This window comes from Neophocaena asiaeorientalis, unplaced genomic scaffold (assembly GCF_003031525.2).
Source record: "Neophocaena asiaeorientalis asiaeorientalis breed wild unplaced genomic scaffold, Neophocaena_asiaeorientalis_V1.1 scaffold218, whole genome shotgun sequence".
Classification (NCBI taxonomy): Eukaryota; Metazoa; Chordata; class Mammalia; order Artiodactyla; family Phocoenidae; genus Neophocaena; species Neophocaena asiaeorientalis.
Window position 1 is genome coordinate 13,137,767 of NW_020172818.1, and position 22,746 is coordinate 13,160,512.

The window sequence follows — 22,746 nt, forward strand, 5'->3', positions numbered from 1 at the left end:
AGTAGTTGTGGCTCACGGGTTTAGTTGCTCCGCGGCATGTGGGATCTTCCTGCACCAGGGCTTGAACCCGTGTCCTCAGCATTGGCAGCTGGATTCTTAACCACTGCGCCACCAGGGAAGCCTAGCAACTTTGTTTTTATTTACTCCTTATACCCTGACCTAGAAAGATACTTGCAGTTTAGTAAACATTCAATTTAAAAAATTGCTCATTCAATTACTCAATAAATTCATATATTTATTACTCAATAATATTGCTTATAAATTAAAATATTCAATTGCTCAATAATATTGACATAATTTCTGAAAAGATACATGGAATACACTTAATTTCCTTTGGAGGGGAGCACTAAGTTAGAAAACAAACCTACCTTTCATTGTATACTATTTCATAATTATTAATATCTTAGTGAATATTGATTACTTTCTCCCAAATTTAAGAGATTAGTTAGTAGATAAAATAGTCTACTCTTTTGTAGTCTATTCAATATTGCTTTGGTTAAGCAAATGTGAGCTAGTATAGACTACTTTTCTCACAGCTAAATTGTGAAGATGCTGGGTATATCTAATAAGATAACACAGAGTTAAAGAAGCTAAGTTTTCATTTAAATTAAGTGGTTAGGGAGGGCAAAGAAATTCGTTAAAGATAAACAAGGGCATATTAAAAATTTTAAGAGTCTATTTGATCAAAAGCTGATTTGAATCAGGCAGCATCCAGTCTAACAGAAAGGGGCTCCAAGGACCAGTATAAAATGAAAGACTTTCATAGGCACAAGGGCACAGGAAGTTATACTGGGCAAAAAAGGGGGTTGGTAATTGAAAAGTTACTTTCCTTTAGGGGATGGCCAGTTTCTATCAGTCAGATTACCTGATTAGTCCATTCCTGATTGACTGGCTTACGATTCCATTTCTGGGTGAGCTAAAACTGTAATTAAGTTCAATCTCAGTTGGTGGATATGGGGCTTAGCATAAGTGACTCCATTTTGGGCATGTTGTTTTGTTTTTAACAGATTCAAGAAGTTGTCTGAAGTTCAGGAACTTCTGGAGAGAGAGGCTTAAAGTTTGGATGCATACCGTTTCTTTAAAAGGTAATCAAAATTTTTATTGATTAATTTTCTTCTTACCTGAGAGATTAATACATACATGTGATGAAAAATTTAAGTAGTACCAGAAGAGTCACAGTGAAAAGAAATCTTCTTCCCACCTATGATCCCCAGGGTGCTAGTTTATCTCCCCAAAGGCAACTGTGCCATGTTCTAGAGTATTATCCTCAAATTAATCTATAGATACACACATATATGTATCTTCTATATTGCATATCTTTTACACAAATAGATACCTGCTATACATGCTGTAGTGCATTTTGCTTAAAATGTGATCTTTACATATGTATTTTAACTCAGTTTAAAAGTAAAGTGAATTTCTGAGGTGTGTTAATTACATACACTTCCATGTTGACATTTAAATTACTGGGTTTTTTTTTTTGTTTGTTTGTTTTGTTTTGTTTTGTTTTTAAATCAAATTTGGGCTTATTTATGCTGAAGCTGCAGAGGGCACTGTAATCCTTCCGAAAGCATGAAGTAGCCTTGGATAATGCTTTGCAGTTCTTGAATGTGGTGTAAATTTTAGGATTTGGAGAAGATCCTGCATCATTTCAAATTACTTACTTGTACTCAGTTCTTTTATGCATCTCATATAAAATTAATTGCAGTATATTTGTATTATGCCGTCACCTTCAACAGGAGTAATTGTTGTTTAATAGATACTATGTTTAATTTCCAAAGCACAAGCCTTGTTTTAGTTTTGTGAGAACTATTTGTGATGATCGCAGACATAGTATCATTTTCTTTTTAATCATGGTTACACAGGGTTTGTGTGGCATTTTGGAAACTGCCCTGACCTGGGTCAGTCTAATTCCACCATTTATAAACTGTTGCCTCACTAGAAAATCATTTATCTCTGTGATTCACCATTTTCTCATCCACAAAATGGGGAAATTGGTATTTCTAAGGTTCCTTTCAGCTTCAGTAAGTGTATAATGTCTTCATAAAAAAAGAAACTTGTTAAAATCGAGTATGGATGAATGTCAGGTAGAATATGGACGTGTGAGGGGGTGGGAAAAGCGATCTAGGTTACAGACAAAATCTAAGGTAGTCATAGTGCCACAGAGACTGATGGCAGTCCACCAAAATCCATTCCCCTCTTCCTGTCTGGAAAGTAAGACTACCCTCCCAGCCTGTCTTACACCTTGTCTGCTACTTCTAGGACTAGATAATAAAAACTTCACAGGTAGGTGCACTTTTCCTCCCTTGTCCTTGGTGAATATCCCTCCTCTTTCCCTCATTGACTGTTCCAAACCTTGACCACTGTCCTCAACCCTGGGTCCCATCCTCAACCTTACTGAGAAATCACAGCTGTCAGGCAAGCCATGTCTCATCTCCCAGCCCTCCCACCCCTACAGCCTGGACTCCAACTGATCTATATCTCCACCAATTCTTGCCACTTTTCATGCCCTTCCTGAGAATGAGGTGTCTGCCATTTCTGAGATGGATCCTTCCATTTATGCGCTCAATTCTTTCCTCTCAGTCTCCCAGGACTTTGCTTCAGCAATTATTCTTTATTTCAGAAAAATGCTAGAAAACAACAAAAATAAGAATCATCTGTAATTCCAGTACTCTAAAAAATTATCTAGGGCTGTCAAGTGAATATTCCTTACCACCCACCCATCAAATTTCATCTTCCCTAAAGTGACTTATGTTAATTAAGTTCCTTTCCAATCTTATTTTAAATAGATGCAAGAAATCTATATAGAGAAGCAGCCACATTTATATTTTCAAGAATGGAATCATTCTCTACTTATTGGTGTGCAGTTTGCTTTTTACACTAACAAACCAGCATGTAGATCTTCCTTATTTTTGTCTGCCTAATATTCAATTGTATGGTTACATTGTAGTTTATTTAGCCAATCTTTTATGGAAATTTAGATCGTTGCCAATTTTTTCATTATAGCTTATAATACGAAATCCATCTATGTATTGATACATCTTTACACTTTCATGATTTTATTTTCATAGAATAGATCGCTAGAAGTTGAAATATTGACCCAAATGATATGCTTGTTTTGAATTATAATACGTACTACCAAATTGCTTCCTAAATAATTTATATTACAGCCAAGAGTATGTGAGTGTTCATTTCTCCAATCCTTCACCATCACTTGATATTATCAGTATTTCTGATACTGATAAAATTTTTTCAGTTTTATGGGGAAAAAGGATATTTTATTGTTTTAATTTGCAGTTCCCTGACTGCAAATAGGATTGAATGTTCTTTTATTGCTTATTAGTAATATTTATATCTTACTTTTTAAATTCTCTATTTGGATTAAGTAGTCCTTTGCTTCTGTGCCCATTTTTTAAAAATATGGATTGTATATCTGTTCAGATACTTTGCTTACTTTTTAAAATTTGGCTGTTTGTTTTCTTACTTTTGAGTCTTAGGAGTTATTTATATATCCTAGATACAAGTCCTTTACCAGATGTTATTTACATATATATGCTCCCAGTTTATGATTTGTCTTAACAATGTCTTTCACACAACAAATGTTTGTAATTTTTATGAAGCCTAATTTATCATTTTTTTCTTTTATGTATTGCACTTTTGGTGTCATATCTAGGAACTGTTGGCCTAACCCAGGGTCACAAAGGTTTTCTCTTATGTTTACTTTTAAAGTTTTACAGGTTTAGATTTTAAATTATGTCTATGGTCTATTTTGAGTTAATTTTTATATAAGATGTGAGGTATGGATTTATGTTCATTTTTGGCATATGCATAGTCATTTGTGCCAGCACCATTCATTGAAAATATTCTCTATACTACATTGAATCGCCATTGTACCTTTCTAAAAAAATCATTTGATCTTTTTGTTTATGTCTATTCCTGGACTCTCTATTTCATTCCATTGATATATATGTCTATCTTTAATTGTTATTGTTTTAAGCTACTAAATTTTAGGGCAGTTTGTTATACAGCAATATATATCTGACAGAGTCACTGTCGAGAACGGTGAAATGTCTGAGATTTTACCCTTCTAACAAGTTACCCTGCCACAATTTCATGGATGCTGGTAGAAGACCCAAGACTTCTGGGTCAGGGATGAGGAAAAGTTTATTACTTATAAAAATCAAAAATTTATTACTTATTACTGCAATAACAGTAGCCAGAATATCAGCATTTTTGTAGTTTTTAAAAAATTTTTATTTATCTTATTTATTTATTTTTGGCTGCATTGGGTCTTCGTTGCTGCGCTTGGGCTTTCTCTAGTTGTGGCGAGCGGGGGCCACTCTCCGTTACAGTGTGTGGGATTCTCATTGTGGTGGCTTCTCTTGTTGCAGAGCACGGGCTCTAGGTGCAAGGGCTTCAGTAGTTGTGGTGCACGGGCTCTAAGCACGCAGGCTTCAGTAGTTGTGGCACGCGGGCTCAGTAGTTGTGGCTCACAGGCTTAGTTGCTCCGTGGCATGTGGTATCTTCCTGGACCAGGACTCGAACCCGTGTCCTCTGCATTGGTAGGCAGATTCTTAAGCACTGCGCCACCAGGGAAGCCCCTGTACTGTTTTTTTAAACCCCAGTTCCCACAAGACATTGCAAAGAGGGTCAAGTGACCCTTGCACACACAGTGGATTTAATCACAAAAGAGGAACCCTGAGCTTAAGAAATCTATATCTTTTATAATGGGTAGTAAGTAAGTGTGCCTTTTCTTTGTTCTGCAGTGAGACATCTTCATTTTCCAAGGCTTTTTCTTATACAAATATCCTTGAAAAGATATGTTGGAATAAAGGGTACACAGTGCTTTACTTACAAGATCTACAGAAACATGAGATCTATGTAGAATTGTCTCCCTACATTCATGTTACTTCTTTCCTGAAATATTGTATGTCCAATAGAAACAAAATGAAAGCCATGATACCTACTAGCCACTTTCAAAAGTTAAAAAGAAAATCAAGTGAAATTAACTTGAATAACATTTTAGTTAACCAAATATATCCAAAATATTATCGTTTCAACATGTAATCAGTATACAGAAGCTTTAATGAAATATTTTTACACTTTGTTCTTCATACAAAAATCTTCAAAATGAGTGTATTTTATATTCACTGTATGTCAAAATTCTGATGCTAAATTTTGATCAGGACACTTAATCTTGTTGAGAGTTTATAAAACTTATCATTAAAAAATAGATTCACATACTCAAGTTATCTTAAACATACTTAAAAGTTTTTAAAAAACTGAATCAATTATCAGTTTTTAAATTAAATTAAAAATTTAATTCCTCAGGTGCACTAGGAAATTTCAAGCCCTCAGTAGCCACATGGGACTGGTGGATACTCTGTTGGACAGTATAGCTCTGATCCCTTCGAGTCTAACATATGTCCCTTCCCTGGTTCCCTTCTTTCTGGCTAATGCTCTTTGGTCTCCTTGGTAAGCTCCTTATCTTTGCCTTATTCTTAGATGTTACAGTTCCCTGTGGCTTCATTCAAAGTCCTCGGCTGTTTTTATTCTCTGTCCCCATCATTGTTTTAGTTACCATTTGTAGGCAGATAACTCCCAAATCTTTATGTCTAAACCAAAATCTTTTCTAAGCTTTAGAAATATACATCTGACTCTTTACTGGACATCACATGAACATCTCAAAATTTCCCAAACTAGCCTCATACTTTTCATTAAACTAGTCTGTCTCCTTTGTTGTAATTTTCAATTGGTTTACAACAACCCAGTTATCTAAGAGAAAAAAATTGAAAGTCACTTTTAACTCCTACTCTTGCTTAGAGCCCACAGCTAACAAATCAATAAGTCCTATGGGTTTTTTTCCTAAGTATTTTTTGAACCCTTGCCTTCTTGTGCATCACTAATACCACTGATATATTTCAGCATCCCCTTCCTTTTGTGACTAACTCCTATTTTTTTTTCCAGAATCAGTTCAAACACCGTTTTCTAAGAAGCCTCTGGTTTCTTATCCTCTGTGTTCCTGTAGTACCATAGGTATTACTTATAACTTGGAGCATCATATGACTTCCCAACAGGCAGTAAGCTCTTTGAGAGCTGGGCTCAGTCTCATTTTCCTTATATCCTAGTTTTAAAATTATTTAAATGCTTGATGTATATCTTTTTGAAGCATCAGTTGATGACAGTTATTACGCCCTCAACATCTTCATGATATTATAAGAAGTGGAATACAGATACTTTAATACTTGTAAAAAATGATTGCCCCCAAAGAAGTTATTTCTGTTCTGAGAGAAGCATGAAAATACCCATGAAGTAAGTTTCTTCCTAAAAATGTTAATTGATACACTACAACTAGAATGGGCCATAATACATAATTTTTTAAAAGATTTTTTTGATGTGGACCATTTTTAAAGCCTTTTATTGAATTTGTTACGATATTGCTTCTGTTTTATGTTTTGTTTTTTTGGCTGCGAGGCATGTGGGATCTTAGCTCCCTGACCAGGGATCGAACCTGCACCTGCTGCATTGGAAGGCAAAGTCTCAACCACTGGATCGCCAGGGAAGTCCCGTAATACATAATTTTTTAACACTTAGAGCCATCTCTGAAATGCAATCTCTGAAATGAGTATATATCGGTAATATTGAGAACCACATCATTTTATTCCAGAATCTATGAAGGGCATTGCATATGTAATTAGCAGAACAAATTGACAAGTGGGGCACATACATTAACATTTGCACGGTGGGTAAGCGTGATTGTTTTGATTATGATTTCCATGTATCAGTTTTTTTGCTTCTTTGACTTTTACAGTCATTAACGTATACATCCCAGTACAAGAGGATACGCTGAATTTTTATAATAAAACACTCATTTAATTTGGTGAAGTGTAAGATCTGCTCAACAGTAAAACGCCCTGGTTTCGCTTTATTGTTCATATGTTTCTCTAAGTATTTTGAGAAAAACTGTTTAGTTTGGTTTTTGAAAATTTATTTTTGAAGTTCTTTTGCAAATGTATGTGTGAGAACAGCCTGAATTTTCTTAGTGCACAGAATAGTAATGTTTATTTGAAAACCTAATAGTAGTGCTCGTTACAGCAAAACACTGACCTCTTTGCTAGAGTGTACCCTTGATTGTTTATTTTTCAATTTCTTCTAAACAAGTTTGTAATTAGAATTTTCTGTTTGTGAGATAACCTGTCATCTTGTGAGAAACTATTGGAGAGTTAACTGAAAGTGGAAGCAAATCACAAGGAATCCCTAAAAAATAGCTCACCCCCTTTACCTGGCTTCTTCAGACTGAAAAAAAGCCCCAAATAAACCCACTGATAACACCCCAATCCTGTAGGAATTTATGCATCTATTATTTGGAAACAGAGTTCAATGCCCACATTACCTAGGTAAGATATTTGAAAGCAGCTGCCTCAGAGGAACAGGAGTGGGTAATAGATAAGGAGTAGAAACTGCTGTTTCTGTTTTAAGCTTTTTCACACGATTTGATTTGTAAACTCGGTGCGCACAGTATTTCAATAAAAATAAAACTTAAAGTAGAACAAGAAAATTTATAAAAAGAAATTATCAACCCCAAACCTGGGCATTAGTTCCTGTGTTTTCTTATATACTAGATGTACACCCATTGAAAGAAAGCTGGAGTGGTTCTCCTTGAGTGGGGCTTCTCTCAAAGCCCCTCCTGGATATCAGTGGCTGGGGCAGGAGTCAGTCATGAGCAAACAGCTGGGGAGAGTCATTACTTGTATCAAGGGAACCACAGGTGAGAGATTCCTCAAACACCCACAAAGAGAAAGAGTTCTTCCCAATGTAGTCCTTTCCACTCTGCTTCCAAAAGCCAGTATGATGGACTGATGTTTCCTGTCTAAAAGGGGAATGAAACTAGAAAAACACTATTTCTGGGATTTTCAGACATGTGTATCCTTCATAAAACCCTGTCTCTACTCTGAGAAACATTAGAGAAGAATCCACTTGCATCATCCATGTCCTTGATCTCCTTTGCTTGATAATTGAAGAAATAGTAAAATAAAATGAAAATAACTCTAGCTGGGTCAAATTACCATTCTTACTAACCTTTGCCCCTTGACCAGATTTTGTCATTCAGCTTAGCATGATTGATGCTGGGGACAAAGTTGCCAGAATGAATTCATGATTTATGACGAGAGCCGGGAAAAATGGAGACAAGGATAAAATTCCCCCTCCTTTGCCTACCTTCTGGGTGTGGCGTGCTATGAGCCCACTGCCTTTGGAGGCGTTGAGCTCTGGGTTCTCATCAGTGAGATCCATTTGGGTAGCCAGACAACTCAGAGGAAGTCTCCAGGTAGAGTAAAAGGGAAAAGAAAGATAGAACTTTTGCTGGCTTCTCTGGATTATGTGGGGAGCAAGCTGTTAAGACAGAAGGCAAGTCATGGATCTAATGACCCTCTGTTAGAGCAGGTGCCTCTAGATGGGTTATATCACCTTTTCCAGATGATGACTGTGGATAGTATTCTCTGGAATTAGATTGTCTGAAGCTATTTTATTTTCATTTTCATTCAGGATGACTTCAACCTACTAATAAGTGAATATTGAGAAAGATCAGGAGCTAATGATTAGTTTACCTAATTGTACTTGTTAGTCAGTTTTATTTCTTTAATCGTTCCCAAAGTAACATGAGCCTTGTCAACTGTATTTTTTTAAGTGACATTATTCTGTTTTACTGTCAAAGAGTATCAAGCTTTAAAAATAAATGTCAAGAGCCTAAACAAATTTAATCAGAAAGTCTTTTTACCAAATGTATAAATATATATTGTACATTGTATACAATGCTCACAAGTGTACATTATATATAATGCTCACATTGACATAAGATTACCAGCTCTATCTCAATACACCATGTCAAAATGGACATTGACTAATTTTCCTCTTCATGAATAGGTACATACACAGTGATCATTATGGACATTGACTAATTTTCCTCTTCATGAATAGGTACATACGTAGTGATCATTATGGACATTGACTAATTTTCCTCTTCATGAATAGGTACATACGTAGTGATCATTATGGACATTGACTAATTTTCCTCTTCATGAATAGGTACATACGTAGTGATCATTATCTCGAAAGAAGTATCAGTGAATTCTGTCTTTGGGCTTCCTTCAGCAAAGAGCTCACAAAGCAAGTATTAGAGCCAAGCTTACCAAGTGTGCTACAAATTCAAACTGGTCAGAAACCATTGTCAGAAAACTCTTCCTTCCTTTTTGCCATTTTAAATGGTTCAGAGTACATACCAGCTGATTCCTGATTGAGCTTTCCTGACACCATTGAATATCCTCACTTCCTCTTTTCGTATACAAAATTGAGGGCAATAAAGTTGAGGATCTTTTTCCAAAATGACTCTTCCTGCTCTAATATGCTCCTCCTTTGATTTCCATGAGAATATTTCATTCTCTTCCAAAATTCTTTTTAAAAATGTATTTTAATTTTTATTTTTTAAAGTATAGTTATTTACAGTGTTGTGTTAATTACTGCTGTACAGCAAAGTGATTCAGTTATACATATATATATATATTCTTTTTTAAATATTCTTTCCCGTTATGGTTTATTATAGGATATTGAATATTGTTCTCTCTGCTATACAGTAGAACCTCGTTGTTTATCTATTTTATACATAAAAGCTTACATCTGCTAACCCCAACTTTCCACTCCACCCTTCCCCCAAACCCCTCCCCCTTGGCAACCACCAGTCTGTTCTCTATGTCCGTGATTATGTTTCTGTTTCATAGATAGGTTCATTTGTCTCATATTTTAGATTCCATATATAAGTGATATCACATGGTATTTGTCTTTTTCTGACTTACTTCACTTAGTATGATAATTTCTAGTTGCATCCAGGTTGCTGCAAATGGCATTATTTCATTCTTTTTTATGGCTGAGTAGTATTCCATTGTATATGTGTACCACATCTTCTTTATCCATTCATCTGTTGATGGACATTTAGATTGTTTCCATGTCTTAGAAATTGTGAATAGTGCTGCTATGAACATAGGGGTACATGTATCTTTTTGAATTATAGTTTTGTCCAGGTGTATGCCCAGGATTGGGATTGCTGGATCATATGGTAATTCTGTTTTTAGTTTTCTGAGGAACCTCAGTTTTCCACAGTGGCTGTACCAACTTACATTCCCTCCAACAGTGCAGGAGGGTTCCCTTTCCTCCACACTGTCTCCAGCATTTGTTATTTGTAGGTTTTTTAATGACGGCCATTCTGACTGGTGTGAGGTGGTGCTGCATTGTAGCTTTGATTTGCATTTCTCTGATGATTAGCGATGTTGTGCATCTTTTCATGTGCTTTTTGGCCATCTGTAGGTCTTCTTTGGAGAAATGTCTATTTAGGTCTTCTGCCCATTTTTGGATTGGGCTTTTTTTGTTATGTGTTGTATGAGCTGTTTGTATATTTTGGAAATTAAGCCTTTGCCCGCTGCATTGTTTGCAAATATTTTCTCCCATTCTGTAGGCTGTCTTTTCGTTTTGTTTGTGGTTTCCTTTGCTGTGCTAAAGCTTGTAAACTTGATTAGGTCCCATTTGTTTATTTTTGTTTTTATTTCTATTGCCTTGGGAGACTGCTTGTCAACTGTACTGATGAGGTCAAGAAACATTATATCAATCACGTATTCCAGACTGATCCTCGGTAATTGAGTATCTCTTTATGCCAGGAACTAAGAACTTAGGATACATCTTGATCAAAATAGATAAAAATAGATTTGAAATTCAAGAGATTTGAAATTCCAACTACATTTCCATTGCCTGTAGACCTATTTTTCTTCTCCCTGCCCCCCACATGCACACACTATTTAAAATTTAAACTATTTCATGGTAAATGTTGAAATACAAATATATTTTTAATTTGATTGTTTCCTATCACTCCTACTTTTTTCTGGTAAAGGCCATCAAGTATATTCTTTTTGAATTTTTGTTAGGTTTGTTTATCATTTTTATTTGAGCTAAGATGTTATATTCTAGGAGATGTTCTTAGCTACTAGATAGCAAAAATTAAATGATCATTTATAAGATTTTGATTTTATGTCTCTTAAGCAAGATGTTTTTGCTTTTGAAGCATTATGTACACTCCATTTTATTTCTTTTAATAGTGATTAATAAAGATGGATTTTGTCTTATATAGTAACGAAGATGGTTCCCTTATTCTATAAGAAGTATTATCTAATAAATATAAATAGAGGGAGCAGGGATTATAAATTCATGCTTTTGGGCATTCCCTTACTTCACTCCACTGCATCCAAGCGTATTATTTGTGATGAATACACCATAAGAGAAAATTAAAATAAAATAAGAATTTCTATAAACCAGAAGTGACACAGCAGTATACACGAATGAAGAGAATGAAGCCAAGGATCTGCTGGGAGTTCAGCTCTTACGAGGTAAAGGGAAGAGAGCAAAAAACCAAGCCAGGTTTGGTTTCAATCCAGGGACTAAAACAGCAGCAGAGGAAACCGAATATTTACTAGGATTCCTGCCTGAGGTTGTGACTTATGCAAAGCCTGAGTCTGAGGAGGTTTCCGGGTACATGTTTTTTTGTTGTTGTTGTTTGTTTGTTTGTAATCTCATGCTAAATTGTTTATTGGCATTGTTATATACAGAATCCTGAAAGAGGTGTTGTTCACTTAAAGGGAATGTATTAAATTGGGAACTCTGCAATCATGTTTTCTATGAAGGAGCCGAGTAAATTTGGAGGCTCCAATATCGTATTCTTTAGGGTTCACATGATTTGATTTAAAGACTATTGTTTCTAAAACTCTTTTCTGATAGAAAACTAAGAGACTAGTAAATATGAGTGAATTTAGTTTTACTCCCTCTAGTGAAACTGTTACTAAAATAACTTAATCAAATTCTGAATTGTTTTGTTATTTGCACCAGGCATATGAGTGGCAGAGTTAGCTATCTTCCTTCTGTGATGTTTATTAAGGTCTGGAGCCAAGCTTCCCTCTTATGCAGCAAATTGATTTTCAGTATGCCCAATATTATTAGGTGGCAGGAGCTCTGAGCAGCCAGTATGCTCTTTGGTTCTAGACTGCCAAACTATTGGGCAAAAGAGAGGTGAGCAGAGAAAACAGAGTGTCAACAAGAACCTCCAACTAGAGAAAAATCTCCAAAATCCAAATTACAAAACATTTGGAAAATTAATTTTAGGAAACACATCTATCAAAATCAATAAGTGGAAGATGAATTCATCCTAGATGCATGAAAATAAAAGAATAATCTAATGGGCTTCCCTGGTGGTGCAGTGGTTGAGAGTCTGCCTGCCGATGCAGGGGATGCGGGTTCGTGCCCCGGTCTGGGAAGATCCCACATGCCGCGGAGCGTCTGGGCCCGTGAGCCATGGCCGCTGAGCCTGTGCGTCCGGAGCCTGTGCTCCGCAACGGGAGAGGCCACAACAGTGAGAGGCCCGCGTACCGCAAAAAAACCCGAATAATCCAAAAAGTCACTCAAAATAAGTATGTTTACGATCCTCAAAGATACAAATAAAGGAATAATGCAGAACAAGAAAAAGGAAAAATACAGGAAGAAATGAAGTAAGAACATGTGGATATGAAAAAAAAATAGAAATTTTGGAAATGGAAAACACAGTAATCGAATTAAAAAAAATTTAGTCTTGGGGAAACAGGAAAAGAACTATAGGAACTGGTGGAAGGCCTGTATGGTGGAAGTATAGTGGAAATGGGGATAGGCTGGTGATGTAGAAGGAGGAAAGGATTATGTTCAATCCTATGTATGTCCAGTTATATGAGTATATGAAAAATCAAAATAAATGAAATAAAACCCTTATGAGCACATAGGATAAACCCTAGACAGGTCAAAGTCAAAGAGAGAATCATTGAACTGCAAGATCATACTCAGGAATTTTCTCAGAATTCAGTCTAGATAGATAAAGTAATTTTAAAAATATGATTAATTAAAGGAAGTGGAGGAAATGGAGCTAAAGAAGCTCCAACATTCATACTGAAATCTAACAAGAATTCCAGAAGAAGTGAGTAGAGGAAATAAGAAGAAATATCCAAAGAGGCAATGGCTGAGGAATTTTCAAAAATTGAAAAAGGTGGAATTCATTAGATTGAAAATATACCCCATCAGGTGGGAGGGAGGGATAAATTGGAAGATTGGGATTGATATATACACACTACTATATATAAAATAGATAACTAATTAGGACCTACTGTATAGCACAGGGAACTCTACTCAATACTCTGTAATGGCCTATATGGGAAAAGAATCTAAAAAAGAGTGGATATATGTATGTGTATAACAGCTTCACTTTGCTGTAGAGCAGAAACTAATACAACGTTGTAAATCAACTATACTCCAATAAAAATTTTTAAAAAAGAAAAAAAAAGAAAATATACCCCAAAGGGCGAGTAAAGTAATTAAAAGTAACTCTGTACCTAGCCATAAATTGTGAAATGGGGGAATATCATGAATAAAGAGAAAAGTCTTAGAATCTTCCAGAAAGGAAGAAGAGGATTAACAATTAGACTGAGAACAGACTTCTCACTAGCAATAGTATACGACTGAAGATATTAGAGTATCCTCAAAATGCTGGGGTAAAATAGCTACCATGTAGAATTTCATACCTAGTTAATCTATGACAAGATTAAGGGTAAAAATATAGATATCTGCAGATACAGAGATAATAAGAGAATTTATATACCTACAGATATTCACTGAGAAAACTACTAGAGCATGTGTTCTAGAGGGAAGAAGTGGAATGGAAGAAATGACAAGTGCGTGAAGGGGCAAATAGTAAAATATTGTTCTGTTCTTCTGAATGAGAAAATATATATCAGGCATATGCTTTACATACAGTAAGTGCTGAATTAACATTAGCCGTTAGCACTTACTGTATGTAAAGAAGCATGTGCTTAATATACATTTTCTCACTTAAAACAATATTTTGTATATGCATGGTTTCTAATTCAAGGGACAAAACATTTTCTATTATTTAGGTTATAAAGACTATTCTATCATTGTTAATGTTTTAGCTATCAGAGGTAATGAGTGGTATTTTTTAAAAAAACTGTGTGCCTCAAAGAGGTATATACATTTACCAGAATGGCTAAAGTTAAAAATAATGATAACACCAAATGTTGGTGAGGATCAAAGAAACTGAATCACTCATACATAGCTGGTGGGAATGTAAAATGGTTCACGAACTCTGGACAATAGTTGGGCAGTTCCTTAAAAAAATTAAATGTGTACTTACCATATGTCTCAGCAATTGCACTTTTGAGCATTTATCACAGGGAGATGAAAACAAGTTCACACAAACTCCTGTACATGAATGTGCTTAGCAGCTTTGTTCATAATAGCCAAAAGCTGGGAATAACTCAAAGGTCCTTCAACAGGTAAATGAATAAACAAATTGTGATACAGTCATACCATTCGGTACTACTCAGCAATAAAAAGGAACCAGTGATACATGCAATCATTTGAATGGATCTCAGAGTAATTATGCTGAGTTAAAAAAAGCCAATCTCAAAAGGTTACATACCTTATGATTCCATTTATGTATAATTCTCTTTATAGTGGAATACAATTATAGAGACAAAAAACAGATTGGTGGTTGCCAGGTGTTAGAAATGGGAGGTAGGAGTAGAGTGGGTGTGCTATATACAGAGGTGAGGGGGAGACTTGTGGTGATGGAACAGTTCTGCATCTTGATGGTGGTGACCATACAAATCTACACACATGATAAAATTGCATGGAACTCCATCCACGTATGAGTACATATAAACTAGTGAAATCTGAATGAGCTCTTTAGATTGTACCAATGTAATTTTCCTGGTTTTGGTACTGTACTATAAGTTATGAAAGATGTTATCATTGGGAGAAACTGGATAAAGGGTACAGTACAAGGTAGCTCCCTTTAAATTTTTTTTTTTTTTACAATTTCAGGTGAATCTACAATTATTTCAAAATTAAAAGTTAAAAAAGCGATTTACTCAATGTTTAGCAGTTTCACAATGATTATCCTAACCTTTGTGCTAAAAATTTTGAAAGCAGCCCTGAATCAATATTTAACAAGATAAGTTTTCATAAATGTAGACGGTGGACTCTTCATGCTCTAGGTAACACAGTCATAAATGATTTTCTTAAAAAAAGGTGGTTTTTTTGCTCGTTTAAATAAAGTCACATTGCTTTAGGAAAAATAATTTATTTAATTTTTAAAGATTGCCAGTTATGTAGGACTTCAAGGTGGGACTGTGTCTTATTAATCTTTGTTTGCTTCCACAGGCAGTAACAAACAAAACACGTTAATCATTTCAGATAATCAACATATTTGCTGATTTCTTAATTTTGCTGCCCTGTTCTGCGCTGTATTACTCCAGCTGTATAACAACTCCCCTCTTCCTTGATGCTCATGAAAAAACAATTTGACCAATTTACTACCAAAGGCATTTGTGTGGGCAACTAGCTTTTTAGGTGGGAATAAATGAAGATGGTTTACATGACATATGCAATTTAATATTGAATATTTAAATTTTCTCTTTTTAAAAGTTCTTTGGTGACTTCTCTCATAGGCTAGTTATTTTTGTAGTCTTTAGCCTTCTTCCATGTTATCTTATCCCTTTCTCTTCATACTGTTTACTCTTCTCTCTTTTATATTCCTTCTTGCCCATAAATTTCTGCATTAAAAAAATGCAGAGCCATTTCTTGATTTCATTGTCTTTCTCCAACTTATCCGTCCACAGTTTCACCTTTCATTTCCAACAAAGCTGATTCCTCCATCAGTGGAGCTTGAGTGCCGCCTATTATAATACTTCCAGCCTGACTACTGGAATTTTAAAAACTGCCTATAATACTTTTGGAAACAGTTTGGGGTACAAATAAATAAATTAGACAAAGTTATGTATATACCACACAGAAATGTGTACATGTGTCCATCAAAAGAGACATATAAAAATGTTCATAGCAGAAGTATTTTCAATGGCCAAAAAAGTAGAAACAACCAAATGCTTACCACCAGTAGAATGAATAAATAAATAATTTTATTTTCATACAATGAAATACCTAATGAAAATGAATGAGGTACTGCTACTTACAGTGAGGTGGGTAAAACAAATTCGATGATGAACACAAAAAGCTGGACACAAAAGAATACACACTGTTTGATCTATTTTAAATAAAATTCAGAAATAGGTAAAACAAATCAATAGTGTTAGAAATCAGGACAGTTTTTTCTTTTGGGGAAGAGGCGCATTAAAATTGGAAGGGGGCTTGATGGGGACTTCCAGAGTGCTGGTAATATTCTTTCTCTTGATATTTGTGGAGATTGCAAAATCTCAATGTACATTCACTCTGTGAATGTGCACTGAGCTGACCCTTGTAGTTTGTATATTATGTATATTAGACTTCAGTTACATAGTTTATTTTTTAAAAGGTGAGTTAAATATTCTCATTTGTTTCACAGTTGACCAAGCTAAACTTAAAATATTGTGTTATTTGCCATTGAACCAGAAGTGGAATGCAGGTCCAGTGCTTCTGTACCACTAGTACCGTTTTAAACTTTTTTTTTGACACTCTTTACCCTTTACTTTTTCTCTGAAAGACGATGGCCATATAATTTAGGCTTTGTGGGCCATATGGCCTCTGTTGCAATTACTCAACTCTGCCATCAGTGTGAAAGCAGTTATAGACAATTTGTAAATGAATAGGTGTGGTGGTATTCTAATAAAACTTTATTTATAGACAATAAAACAAATTCATTTAATTTTTATGTATCATAAAATATTATTCCTATTTTGTTTTTAACCATTCAAAAATGTAAAAACCATTCTTAGTTCCTGGGCCATACAAAAATGGGTGGCAGGCTGGATTTGGCCTGTGGGCCTCAGTTTGACAGCCCCTGTTGAAGGAGGTCTGTTTGCAGTGTTCATATGAATTGCAATTTATGTCCATAACTTATGTATTTCTTTATATACATGGGCATGCTACACTGTGAGGCTCTTTAAATTGTAAAATTTCCAGTTTATTTAGCACAGTCACTAATTTCATGGCTCATAGGTTAAGCTAGAAAGTTTTCTGAAGAACAGTTTTGTCCAAGGTCTCTCTCTTGTGTTTTCTTTCATTTCTTCCTTTTGCATTTAATGTGAATAAACAAAATGTTCTAGGATAAGAATAAAAGGATTTATCAAATGTCAACAGCTGTTGAGCCATCTGTTACTGAAAAAGAGTTTGATTAGCACCCTGGGGCGATCAAGCCATTTTAGCTCTGGATGTACTAGAAGAAAGAGGAAATAGAAGGTATAGCTAACCAATGATAGGTATCACTATTGACAGCATCTTATTTGGAAAAAAGATTTAGATAACAAAAGAAGTAGTAATTTGAAGACTTCTGATAAATTATCATTCTTATGAATTTTTAAATTCATTTTGGTAAAATGAAAGGAAGTCATGGCATATGAAAAGAAAGAGCTGAGAAAATTACTTATAAATTTGTAAAAAAAATTTGATGGTCTATACGCCATTGATTCTCAGTTGGTTTCCTGGTGGGGGGCATACATGCTATAAATCTTCTACAAACATGGTCCCGGATTTTGCTCATTGAATTTTGGTTACAACTGAGAATAGAAACTATTTCACCAAATGTCTGGCAGACTGAACCCGCAGCTGTATGATAAGACGTGGTGAGGAGTGGGGTACAACTTGCTGCAAGGAACATATGAGAGGTGGTGTATATTACCAAGTTGACACAGATGATACATTTTTTTTGTACTCTTTTGTCTTTCTTTCACATGTCAGCCCTTCAGACATGTGAAATATTTAATTATGGCTTCCACAGGTAAATCACTTTTAGTTATTTAGTTCGCATGAACTAATACCTTATGTAAAGTAGTTTCCATACACTTCATTGTCCTTGTCACTGTTATTTGTCAATAGCCTTCCTAAAGTCTGGTGCCCAGAATTAAACCAATCAATGTGGCTGTTCATTGTTAGGTTACAGTGAGTATTGAGTACTGTGACCCTCTTTGATCTGGACGTTAACTTCCTGTCAACGCAAATGAAGAATTGTATTTTAGATATCATGAGTTATTATTTCTTAATGTTGTAGTTTTGGTAATTTAAAACTTTTTTGGTTGTTTTTATGGGAATTAGTTACTCTTTCTCATCTTGTACCTGAGTTATTAAGGTTTTATTCTTATGTTTCAGACTTTATGTTTTCCTTTCATATTTTTTCATGTTGATTTTTAACTTACTTAAATTTATGAGGAATAGTTTGAATCCTCATTATGTCACCCATTATGTTAACAATCTCTTTTATAGTCATGTCAAACACAGTTTTGAGAAGCATACTTTTATGTCTTTATTCAAATTATCAATAAAAATGTTGGACAGTGTAGAGCCAATAATAGAGTTCTCCAGCAAATCAATAGACAACACTCTCCAGGTTGACACTAATCAGCAAAGTAGTTATTATTCTCAATAAGCAAAGTGTTAACAGTGATTTCCTCTGAAGAGTAGGGTTTGGGAGAAGGTGGAAAATTTTAACTGTCTATATTTATTGGTTTGATGTTTTTCAGTGGCTGTTTATTTATTTAGAATAAAAAAATAGGGCTTCCCTGGTGGCGCAGTGGTTGAGAGTCCACCTGACGATGCAGGGGACACGGGTTCGTGCCCTGGTCGGGGAAGATCCCACATGCCGCGGAGCGGCTGGGTCCATGAGCCATTTTTTTTAACAGATTATGAGGTAAAATTTATATGCAGTGACATGCAAAAATATTAAGTTCAGAATTCCATGGATCTTGACAAATGTATGTCACTTGCATAAACACAAATCTACCAAGACAGAGCATTTCCATCACTTCAGAAAACTGGCTCCCCTAGGTATGCTTTTACTATCTCCTTTTCTGACAGGGCTTCAATTCTTTCTTCTTTTTCTTCTTTTTTTTTTTTTTAGTGGGTTCAGTTCTTTCTTGATGGTGTTTGTTTTACTCTTCTGATTCACAGTAATCTATGTTTCCCTAGTCTACATCAATCTAAGCTAAAAACAGGAATTCTCAAACATAATAAAGGAGTGTTCCAACCATTATAAGCGAAAGCTACACCAACTCAAATTCATCTGATATTTAGTAAAATAGTAGGTTATGTAATCAACAGGCAAAATCAATAGCATTCATATTTACACATAATAACCTATTAGAGAACACAATAGGAAAGGAAGAAGATCCTGTTTATGATGAAAAATGGAATGAGTTTAAGTAGAATATCTAGGCATGAACTTAACAAGAAATATTCAGACCTGTATGAGGAAAACTATGCGACATCTCCAAAATGCACAAAATTAGATTTGAACAAATGGAAAGACACACCATATTCTTGTCTAGAAAGACTGAATATCATATATATGACACTTTTTCCTAAGTTAATTTATAAATTTAATGTTATCCAGATGAAAACTGGAGCTATACTAGTTGATTAAAAATTTTATTTGGAAGATCACTAAGCAAAAATAGCCAGGAAAACCCTAAGAAAGAAGAGAAATGACTGGAAAGCTAGTCCCAGCAGATGTTATTGCTGCATGAATTCCACAGGCTAATGTAATAGACAAACTAATGTAATTGGACTAATAGAATAGAATAAAAAATCCAGAAATAGTCCCAAATGCATACAGAAATTGATATAGGATAAAGATAATATATCTAAAGCAGTGCTGTATGGTGGATATTTTAATAAATGATATTTGCATAGCTGAATAGCTATATGGAAAATGATAAAATTTGATCCTTCCTTAAAGCATACACCAGGATGAATTCCAAATATATCAGAGAAATCATACTACTAATATGGGAGAATTCCTTTATAATTCGTAAATGGGAAGACTTTCTTGGTTAAGATTTTAAAAATCTAGAAGAAATAGGGTAATGACAGATAAGTTTGCACCAAAATAAAAAAGAATTCTTGCACGAAAAAAGCTATAAGAAAATTAAAATAAAAAACAAACTGGGAAAAGTATTTATGAATTATATTACAGATAAAGGGTTGATATCTCTAATATAAAAAGAGCTTCTAAACAGACAGTAGAAGACCAGTAACCCTAAGAAAAAATTGGCAGAAGTTAACTAATAAAAGTAATAATAAATGCTAATTGTCCTAAATAAAATTAAAAGATATTCAACCTCACCTATAATGAGAAATGCAAATTAAAATTACGCTGACATACAATTTCTCAACCATCAGAAAAACAATAGTAAAAATGTTGGCAATATACTCCATTGGCTGGTAGAAATGCAGAAAGATACAAACTCTATGGAGGGGAATTGACAATATGTAGCAAAGTTGTATTTGTATTTTTTTCTTTGACCCAGCAACACCAGTTCTCGGAATTCATCTCTAATGTATGGACATTGCAAAAGTAAAAAAGAACACACACACAGAGCTTTTCATTGTAGAACTATTTTCAGTAGAAAAAGATTCAAACAAGTCAAGTATCCATGAATGAGAAATAGTTGAATAAACTATTATGAATCCACATAATAAAGTACTATGCTCCTGTAAAGAAGAATAAAGAATATATTTATACACTGCTTTGAAATGAGCTCCAGGGCAGATAATTAAGTCAAAAAATCAAGGAGAAAACTGTGTATATTATGCTTACTGTTTATCTAAGGAAGTAAATTTTTTTTTTGGCTTTTATTAGAAAAATGAAAAAGCAACCCAAAACTAAAAGGAAAAAGTGTTATATAGAGTAGGATTTCTCAACGGCAACGCTACTGAAACTTTGGACTTAATAATTCTTTGTTGTAAGATTGTCTGGTGCATTGTAGGATGGTTAGCAGTATCCCTGGCCTCTACCTGCTGATGCCAGCAGCTCCTACCTAGTTGTGACAATCAGACATTGCCAAATGTTCCCTAACGGACACTATTTTCTCACTTGAGAACTTCACTGATTGTGGAAGAGACAAAGTGGAAGGGTAGAAATGGAAGCTGGTCTTCTCAGAATATATCCTTTTTTTTTAAGATTTTACTTTGGAACCATGTATGTGTTTTATAATAACTATATAGTAAATTAGTCCAAAATAAAAAGCAGTTCCTAAAAATTGGGAGCAAAATGAAACAAATTGAGTTGCTAGGTTAACCACACAGAGAGTAGATATTTCAAGTGACTTTAAAACATAATAATTTTACTGTACAACTCTAATGAATGTACTGTAAAGAGAAAAAGAACTGCAAAGAAACATTAATTTTTCTTTTTTAAGTAATCAGTGTTAGCCATAATATTGATACTGTTGTTCAAAACTAATTAATAACTAATTATGTTAATGCTGTTAGGAACCAAATATTTTTAGCAAAAGAGAATAGACATATAAAAGTACAACAAAAAATTAAGTAAAAGCATCTTATCCTAAATTTATGTTGGAGATATTAAGATGAGCTCATGATATATTTTCTCTTGAAACAAGTGTTTCCTAGCCCTGTCTACTGAAAAAGTCCTGAGACATTACTTTATAGTACCCAAGCTGTGGTCTTTAAATAATTCTTTCCTCATAAAAAGGAACCAGAGTTTCTTGCAGAAATGAGTGTTTCCAGGTACAGGGCAGAAAAATGTACAAAGAGAGTCTGAAAGATTTTGCATACCAGAAACTGAGGAAGCACCAAATCCTACTATGAACAATGATAAAAATGACAGAGAAGCCAAAATAAAGAGGCTTCACCAGACAAGGAATAATAACTGTGTTAGATTAAAGCACAACAGATATGTTAAACTTCATGACTTCATAATGATGCTCAAATTAAAAGCTTCATTGGTTACTTTTGGAGAATGTTACAGAGCCAACTCATTAGTCTGAAACTTGGTAAATAAAGGGAAAAGGTTCAAACATGCGTCTGTCTTTGCTGTATGAAGTACCTCAGAGTATTAGCCATATAGTTAATATGGGAATGTTTTTCTTTATTGAAGCATTCTAAATAATAAATTAAAAAAATCAAATAATTAGAATATTCTCATTTTCTAATCTCTAATGAGAAATAGATCTAGGCAAAGACCAGCAGTAGATGCAAAAAATATTTTAATGAAAGAATCAGGCCAGCAACACCAAAGCTCACAAAAAGAGGGACAAGCAAATATTATATACTTCCTAGTAGATGTACATAACACCAACTATGATGTTTTCTTGAAAACATATCGACCTGAATGTGAACAGTCTTCTATATCTAACTACCCATTTACAGGAAGTATAGGAGACAGAATGGCATACTACTAACTGACATCATGGGGGTACAATCAGCAAAATCTAGAATGTGGAAAACTCTATAGGAGTAGCAGTCTTGTTTCTTAAAAAAAAAAAAAATTGCAAGGAATAAATGAGGGAGAAGGAACGTATGAATTAAAGAGATTTAAGAAAGTCAACCAAATGCAACATTGAACCTAGCTTGGTTCTTGATTGAGACAAATCAACTCTAAATAAAACACTAATGAAGCAATTGGAGACATTTTAACATTGACTAAACATTTGATAATATTAAAAATATTATTGTTAATTTCTTTGGACGGGGTACCTGGATTATTGTTAATTTAAAGAGAGTTATAATGGTATTTAAAAAATATTTTTAAATTATTTTAAAAAATTTATTTATTTTTGGCTGCATTGGGTCTTCATTGCTACACGCAGGCTTTATCTAGTTATGGAGAGCGGGGGCTACTCTTCGTTGTGGTGCACAGGCTTCTCATTGCAGTGGCTTCTCCTG